General features: G+C 46.0%; 1 pseudogene; it reads right to left on the reverse strand.

Moving 5' to 3' along the window:
• Window positions 1–2,314: 2,314 nt before the first annotated feature.
• On the reverse strand, window positions 2,315–8,207 carry LOC118718992 (annotated as a pseudogene).
• Between the last annotated feature and the right edge of the window lie 409 nt (window positions 8,208–8,616).

Genomic DNA, 8,616 nt, shown 5'->3' on the forward strand with positions numbered 1-8,616 from the left:
ATTGAAGGTGTGCGAACATGGAGCCCAGCAGCGCTGCCAGGCGGGTCCTTCATAGCACAGCAGCACCTGCACCAAAGAAGCGCTCATAGTAGAAGTGGACCCTAAGGTGGTCCAGTGCTGTGAGTTCTCTATGAAAAGAACACAAAATTATGAGCATAAAATGCTTGTATCTTTTCTTTTAATCTGAAGGAAAAACATGTTCAGGGCTTCTAAACACTAAAGAGAAAATGTTGGCTTAGACTGGTGCCAAACTTCCAATAGGTTCAAATCCACATAAGAATTTTATTCAAAGAGGCAATCTTAATAGAGTAATCCTTCAACCTTCTAAAATTTGCTATTTCAAAAAACAATATTAAAATAACACTTTTGTGTCAGTTTATTTTCTTTTAAAACATGTTATTAAAAAAAAAATATATATATATAATTGATTTTTTGCACAGAGGAGGAGAGAGGGATAGAGAGTTAGAAACATTGATGAAAGAGAATCATCGATCAGCTGCCTCTTGCACACCCCCTACTGGGGATGTGCCTGCAACCAAGGTACATGCCTTTGATCAGAATCAAACCCGGGACCTTTCAGTTCGCAGGCTGATGCTCTATCCACTGAGCCAAACCGGTTTTGGCTAAAACATGTTATTTTTATTGATTTCAGAGAGGAAGGGAGAGAAAGAGAGAGATAGAAACATCAATGATGAGAGAAAATCATTGATCAGCTGTCTCCTGCACACCCCCTTCTGAAGACTGAGCCTGCAACTTGGGCATGTGGCCTGACTGGGAATCAACTGTGAGACCTCCTGATTCATAGGTCGAAGCTCAACCACTGAGCAACACTGACTGGTTCTTTCTTCTTATTTAAAAAAAAATTTTTTTTTTCATCATTTCTATGTTCATTTCAATGCTGTTGAAGTTCTCACTATCCTTGAGAATCCTGATAACCATTGTTTTAAAATCTGTATGTGGTAGTTTGCTTGCCTTCATTTCATTTAGTTAATGTTTTGGAGATGTCTTCTCTTTTATTTGGCGCTAGGGGCCCCGTGCATGAATTTGTGCACCTTGAAAGGAACTGGGGTTAGAGAGGCTGAGGTGTGCACAGGGGTGGGTCTCAGCCTATCCTCCGTGCCCCACCGTGGCCCTTGGTTCCCCGTCTGCCAGCAGTGGGTGGGAGCAGGAGGAGGTGGAGAAGCCCTGAGGGGCGATTGGGTCGGCCTGTAGCCCCTGCCCCTGATCCCTCAGTACCTGGGAGTGGTGGCCCCAACCCTGCTGCCACCGCCAGTTGCTGTGTTGGGATGATCAGGGTTGGGCTGGTGCAAGCAGCGGGTGTGAGTGGGGCTGGCATGGACAATAGGTGTGAGCAGGATAGTTACGTTAAGAATTTTTGACAAGTGGGGAAAAAAAAAATGGGGCAAATGGTTAGACAAATAGGGCCAAACAAGTCAAGCAAATTACAGCCAGCTAGTTAACCACAAGATCTTGTCTTCCCCAACTATGGACACTTGAGAGTAAATGGATTATACCCCTCCTATCTAACCAGAGAGTAAAGAGCTTAACTCACTCTGGTCTGGAAGATAGATAACAGAGACCCAATTAGTGCCATAGTGCTAGCCACGCCAAGGACAGACAAGTCAGGGGACTAAATACCAAAAAACTCCAATTAGACCCGACAAATCCAAGATGGAGACAAAGCTGACTAGAAAATACCCTAGCCCCTCCATGCACTCATTTTGGTACATGAGTATTCTGGAAAATACAACTGAAAGCCCATGGATTTCTGCTGCAACCTGCCCCTCCGGTTCCCTTCTACCAAAGAGGGGTAAAGGCGTCAGGGCCAGAAATTGTGCAGTGTTTGTCGAATGTGCCTGGAGGTGAGACGGGTGGGAAGGGTAAGAAGGGTGGGAATGGAGGATGATGGTAGATTGAGCTGGAGAGGTCAGTGTTTCCTCCCTTCACTAGTCCCTCCATTGTCCTGGTTCTGGTTCTGATAGGTGGTGAGCTGAGCGGACTCCCCTGAGCATGGAAGCCACAGGCTGTCCACAGTAAGTTAGAATAAGTTCTGTCTGTTCGTCAGGCTGGGTGGAAGCCCAGGAATGATCTCTAGGCCCTCCAACTTGATCAGCCTCCACCGGACAGAGCCAGATGTTAATCAGCTTAACAATGTTAATCAGCTTAACAATAACGCACAACCTTCAGACCAACTGGGACAGAGCCAGATGGAAGGAAAACCTGAGTCAGTGTTGTTTTCTCCTAGGCAAGTGCTACAGAGTTCTATGGATGTGAAAATGCACATTCTGTGTACCGAGGCGAACAGCACACACACTCACCTAGAGAAAGAAGGGAAGCAGGGAAGCTGTAAGGCTGGGCTCTCCAGAGCAGAGGCAGCACCTCGCCTGTCCTGGGGAAAGCCCTGTGACAAACTGATGTTGAGAAGGAAAACCCCTATTTTGTAAAAACTTCTGTTTGAAAAAATTTTCTGCTGTTTTTCTTAGATGGCCTCTTATTCTAAAAAAATAAAATAAAATAAAAAAAGTTTGCTTTCTAGCCTGCTTTAGCCTGCTTGTAGTTGTCTGACCTTGCAGGTCAAGACTAGGTAGGCCCATAAATTTAGCTGTGTTTGTTTTCGAAGACAGCAGTGAGATAACCACTGATTGCACAGAGAGCTGGCTCCTTAATAAAAAGGGAAGCTCTGTTTGTACCTTTGCTTAGAATTTGAAATCATTTTCTCTAAGCCCACCGTGGTGAATAAAGCGAGTCTCTCCAAACTCTCCTCCTGCATTGTTTGATTGTTTGGGATAGCTGTGACAATGTGTGCCAGGAAAACCAGAGAGGAGTAGGCACTGGAGCGCCGGGTCTTCGGAAGGTGGGTGTGCACACAGGCTGCAGGATTGCCTGGGAAGCCAGGACAGTGGCAGCCAGGGCCTTCCTGCTGGAGAACCCTCCTACGGGCCTCAGCCTTCGGTGGGGCTGAGTGTTCTGCATCCCTTGTTCTTTCCCGGGTCTTTTCTGTCTCTTTACTTCTCTATCTGATGCCTCCTGGTGTTTGCTTATCGCTGAAATTTCTGTGGCTCCAGATGTCTCCTTTGTGTTTCCCTCCAGACCAGGCACAGCAACTCTGCCCAGGCCACCATTTTACCCACCCTACCCCACCGGGGCCTGGCCTGAGGCAGGCAGATAAGGGCACAGGATCCTAAGGTGGTTTCACTGTGGGAAACAGGACTGAGCCCATTCCTCTGGCCAGCAGGTGGCAGTGAAAGACTGATGCAGCATTATTCCTGCCTCCCACTGATCCTCACAAGCTGGAAGGTTTAGAATTACTAGTGTGCCAAATATTCCTTTTGGGACCCCAGTTGCCTCTACTCTAACTTGGGGATAATGGGATAATTTTCCACTGGAGGTAATTTGAAAGGAGGTGCCCACGTGGTACATACTGAGTGCTCAGTGCTAATTCAATGCCCTTGTCATCACTTTCTCACATTTCTCATCCAGCATCACCGCTGGCTGGTGCTGCCCCTTTGGGCATGTGCTCCCATTGGTGCCCGAGGGCCCAGACTGGACAGGACCACTCTCCTCTTGACCTGATGAGCTTTTGGTGGGAAAAACTTCTCAGAGTCCAGATGCCTTAACAACCGTACTTAAATATCTGAGCGTATATTTTTTGAATCATGGTATCTATGTGATCTGTCAAGAAATCTGAAGAAATGAACTCTACACAGTATCCATTTAAACATTATATTTATCTAATCACTATATACATATAAATGTATGTCTTTACCAATCTACAGAGATTGCATGTGTGCATGTATGCATATCTGTACCATTTATCTGCCTTAGAACTAATTTTAACACTATGGTATACTTTTTCTGTCATTCTTTCAATATTTATGTAGCCACTATACTTCTCTAACCATTTTATGTATTTATATATAATTTAAAAAATATTTTTAATTGATTTTTTACAGAGAGGAAGAGAGGGACAGAGAGTTAGAAACATCGATGAGAGAGAATCATTGATCAGCTGCCTCTTGCACCCCCCTACTGGGGATGTGCCCGCAACCAAGGTACATGCCCTTGACCAGAATCGAACCTGGGACCCTTCAGTCTGCAGGCCGACACTCTATCCACTGAGCCAAACCGGTTTCAGCTATATATAATTTTTATTAAACCAGTCTACATGTCTTTTTGGTGTTGTTCACTAGTCTACATGTGTATCTGTAGGAAGATAGATGTGTAATACATTTCTTGCATGTCTGGCATGTCAGATTCCCTCTGTGCTTCATAAAACAGCTAGGTTTAGCTCTAGCTGCTTTGGCTCAGTGGATAGAGCATTGGCCTGCAGAGTGAAGGGTCCCGGGTTTGATTCTGGTCAAGGGTGCATGCTGGGGTTGCAGACTCCATTCCCCAATGGGGGTGTGTGTGTGCAGGAAGCAGTTGATCAGTGATTCTCATCATTGATGTTTTTATCTCTCCCTCTCCCTTCCTCTATGAAATCAATAAAAATATATTTAAAAAATGCTTTATATAATACATGCTCATATCTCTTTTATATTTGAAGGTCAAATGGTCATAGCTGACATAATTTAGGTTCTTCAGCCACTCAAAGTAAGACACTGTCCCTAATCCAGCATTTAAGTAGAGATCTGGAATAACCACCGTGTTCCTCTCCAGGAAAATCTGATCAGCTTCTGGAGTTGTCAGTCCATTGGCACCTTCAGCGATGATCTTGACTTTAGTTCTGGGTGAATTGGACTTGGTCAGCTGCTTCTCACTGGCAGCAGGGATTAGTATGTCACAGTCGGCCTCAAAGACACTCCCTTATAAAGCTTTGGCCTTGGGGTGGCCAGGATTGACCTATGTTGCAATTGGAAGTCTTCCAGTTCCTTTGGGTCAGTACCATCTGGATTCCATATGCTCCCATTAGAGTCACCAACACCAACGCATTCAGCACCAAAGTGATGTACATATCTTAGAGTGCAGGCCCACATTACCAAATCCCAGAACAACAAATGTCTTACTTATCTCCAAACCCTGGTGTCATCCTAAAATGCTCATGGAGAAACTTCACTGATGAAGTTTTCAATCCCATGGAAAACTCCCTGGCCAGTAGCAGAGGTCCATCTGTCTATGGAATCCACCCTGACTGATGGGCTTGCCAGTGAAGGCATGGGCATTGCTACCATAGTGCCCAATGGTGCTAGCGTAGGCATCAGCACTCCAGGGCATGTCCAGCTGGCCTGTGCTCAGGCCAGGGGCAGGCACATCACTGCCAGGACCAATAATGCCTTTCTTTACCAGCTCCATGGTGAACCTCCTTTCCATCATTTTAATTCATGATCAGTAGTTCATAACCTTAGTAGATCAGTTGACCTTAACACCAGCTTTGGCATCCCCCATATGGCACATCAACCACTGCATGCTTATGTCATCAGAGAAGCCAAAGCTTTCACTTCCTCTATACTCACATCAGTGGTGTAACGAACATCTCCCCGGCAGGGACCGCAGTGCTGGTTGTGCTGGGCCGGGCAGCCCTCGAGGACCTCCCACGAGCCACCACGCCAGATCAGCACCTGGTTTCAGGGCTTCATGATTAAAGGATACCACCCACCCCACTCCATTTCTGCTCCTCTCTCTCCTGGGTCTGAGGTCCTCCAGCAGCTGGAAGAAGTTGGGGTCTTTCACGGTCAGCCGCCACCTTGCTGTAGAGTTGCTGGAAAGGCAGGGACCTGAATCACTTGTCATTGTTCCATCACTAAGCCATGTCAGCTGGGCAAGATCTTCTTATTCTCATCCCTGGTCTTGCATTGGTACATACACTTCCATTTATTTGAGTTTTGTTGCTGATGAACATGTAGGCAGTTTCTGAAATAGGGCTGTTAAGAATAGTGCTGTTGTAAACTGTATGAGTTTTCTTTTCTCTAAGAGTTTTCTTTCCATTTACAACAGCATGGATGGACCTGGAGAACATTATGCTAAGCGAAATAAGCCAGTCAGAGGAGGTTAAGTATCACATAATCTCACTCATTTGTGGAATATAATGAACAACATAAACTGGTGAACAAAACTAGATCCAGAGACATGGAAGCATCGAGCAGACCATCCAACCTCAGAGGGAAGACAGGGCAGGGTGTATGTGTGTCGGGGAGTAGGGAGGGAAGAAATCAACCAAAGAACTTGCACACATGTAAGCATAACTAATGGACACAGACAATGGGGGGGTGGGGTGAAGGCCGGGGCTGGGGCTGAGGGCAAGTTAGGAGAGGACAACGCAGAGCAAAGGGGACATATGTAATCCTTTCTATAATAAAGAATTTAAAAAAGAACAGTGCTATTAGGTAAACCTCTGTTCACCTTTCTCTTGGGTCTCTTCTTGGCAGTGAGAGGCTAGTCAGAGGGAACACAGGATACGCATAGGTTCTCCCTGCAGAGGCCTGGCTGGTCTCCCCTTCACAGGCTTGGCGTTTTCCAGAGTTTTCACGTTAACCTTTCTGGTAGGTGTGAGAGGAATCACTTGTGCTTTCTTTCTTTCTTCCTTTTTTAAAAATATATTTTATGGATTTTTTACATAGAGGAAGGGAGAGGGATAGAGAGTTAGAAACATCGATGAGAAAGAAACATCCATCAGCTGCCTCCTGCCCCCCCCCCCCCCCCCCCCCGGGGATGTGCCCGCAACCAAGGTACATGGCCTTGACTGGAATCAAAGCCGGGACCCTTCAGTCCGCAGGCCGACGCTCCATTCACTGAGCCACACCGATTTCGGTGCTTTCTTTCTTTTATTAAAAAAAAATAAATTAAAAAAAATATATATTATTGATTTCAGAGAGGAAGGAAGAGGGAGACAGAAATATCAATAATGAGAGAGAATCATTGATTGACTGTCTCCCACATATCCCACCCTGGGAATCGAGCCCACAACCTGGGCATGTGCCCTGACTAGGAATCAAACCATGACCTTCTAATTTCTAGGTCAACGCTTAACCACTGAGCCATGCCAGCCGGGCTCAACAGACATTGATTTCTCACAGTCCTGGAGGACAGGAGCTCCAAGATCACGGTGTCAGAAGGTGTGATGTCTGGGGAGAGCCTGCTCACAATGGCCGCTTCCTCAGTGTGTCCTCACGTGATGGAAGAGGTTCCTGACTTGTCTTTGTTGTTGTTTTCTCATTTGTTTTGTGGTCTCGGGACTTTATGTGGTCTCGAGCCTTGTCGCCAGCAGTGAGGAGCCTCTGTGACATTCCTTGAGAGCGCTTTGCAGGCATGTCCACATTTATCCAGGGGTGACCATGTTTTCAGCAGGGTTTTTAAAACTATCTTTGCCCTGATCTCTGTTAAGCTCTCGGCTTCATTTGGAATTACACCCCTATGTGTAATACCAGGCTGCACTAATTACTGGCTAATTACTGTATTATTTTCGACAGTGCCCTGGGGCATATATTGTTCATAGTCTGATCCAATTAAGTTCAGTCAAGGGTAGTGTTTGAGGACAGTGTTTGAGCAGGTGGGCTCTTAGCTGTCTCTTCTATTGGTTTTCTCAGGCGAACTAGCTGGCCTGCAGTTTAGTTGCTTTTAATTAAGAGGAGCGATTGAACTGGTACCTGAGCTTCATACTCTGTTTCAAGTAAAGTCAGTTTCTTTGGTGAGAGCTTCCAAACTCTCTTTCCTTGCCCTAGCAGGCGTGGCTCCGTGGATAGAGCGCCAGCCTATGGACTGAAAGATCCCTGGTTCAAGTTCAGTCAAGGGCACATGCCTTGGTTGCAGGTTCGATCCCAACCCTGGTCGGGGTGTGTGTGGGAGGCAACCAATTGATGTGCCCCTCGTACATCTATGTTTCTATCTCCCCCTCTCCCTGTCACTCTCTAACCAAAAGGAAAAAACAAACATACAGACAAAAACAAACAAACAAACAAACAAAAAAAACCCCTCTCTTTTCTATTGGAAGCCTCTCCCTCTGGGCAAAATCTGTGAACCCACTTGTTCAGGGAGCTTAGTTGGTGTGGTAGCTTCTGGTCTTCTCAGCTTCCTTTCCTAGTATGGACCTCTGCCCTCCCAGTGAGCTGGGGAACCAGCCCTCAGGACCTGCTGCACCTGAGATGGAGCCATTATCCTATTGTTGAGAAAGGGGGCTCCTGACCTCTCAGACACACTCACCAGGAATTTAGCCTCTTCAGCTTGAAGTCAGAGATGAGAATGCTGGTGGCCCACTTCTCCTGGTGAAACATAGTAACCTTTTTGTTTTTTTAAAATACATATCTCTTTATTGATTTCAGAGAGGAAGGGGGAGAGAGAGAGAGAAATATCAATGATGAGAGAGAATTGATTGGCTGCCTCTTGCACGCCCCACACTGGGCTGAGCCCACAACCTGACTGGGAATCGAACTGTGACCTCCTAGTTCATAGGTTGACGCTCAACCACTGAACCACACCGGTGGGCCAGTAACCTTTTTTTGTAAGAAAAACAATCGGATGTTTTTCTTATTCTCACACTACTACCACACTCATAACAGTTCTGACACAAGATGTGTAGGATTTCCATGCACCAAGCAATTCTGTAACGCCAGCTGAGTGTCCTACAATTCACTTCAGTTCTGAGCCAGCTGATATTTACTAAGAGCAATTTACTAAACCCGC

This window comes from Pipistrellus kuhlii, unplaced genomic scaffold, assembly GCF_014108245.1.
Source record: "Pipistrellus kuhlii isolate mPipKuh1 unplaced genomic scaffold, mPipKuh1.p scaffold_m20_p_15, whole genome shotgun sequence".
In the NCBI taxonomy this organism is placed as follows: domain Eukaryota; kingdom Metazoa; phylum Chordata; class Mammalia; order Chiroptera; family Vespertilionidae; genus Pipistrellus; species Pipistrellus kuhlii.